We start from the raw sequence: 520 nt of genomic DNA on the forward strand, positions 1-520 counted from the left end.
GTCTGATGCATTAGCCCACAGTGCCACACCAGGACCTCTTTAAAAGAATCTTATTGTTAAATGCTGTTCAGTCAGTTCCAGCTCATAGCAACCCTGCGTAGGGTTTCCAGGGAGCAACTGGTAGGTTTGAACTGCTGACCTTTTGGTTTGCAGTCCAGTGCCAATTCTACAGTGCCACATCAGGAGGCCATAAGAAACTAGGTGGTGATTATGTGCATGGAGTCAGTTCTGACTCATAGTGACCTTGTGTAAAGGTTCCAAAGTTGTAAATCTTTATGGGATCAGAAAGCCTCATCCTTTTCCCACAGAGTGACTGGTAGTTTGATCTTATGGTCAGCAGCCAGTATGCTACCAGAGCTCCTTGATAAGATCCTTAGGTGCATAGTATATTTGGATATTGAATGATAGAAATGAGTAAATGCTGTCAACAACTATTGATGCAAGTTAACTCAGCATAGTAATGAAAGTAGTGTCTTTCTAAAACACAAGCTCATTTTTAATTTACTTGGGATTCATTTAT

Source organism: Chrysochloris asiatica, unplaced genomic scaffold (assembly GCF_000296735.1).
Source record: "Chrysochloris asiatica unplaced genomic scaffold, ChrAsi1.0 scaffold00213, whole genome shotgun sequence".
In the NCBI taxonomy this organism is placed as follows: domain Eukaryota; kingdom Metazoa; phylum Chordata; class Mammalia; order Afrosoricida; family Chrysochloridae; genus Chrysochloris; species Chrysochloris asiatica.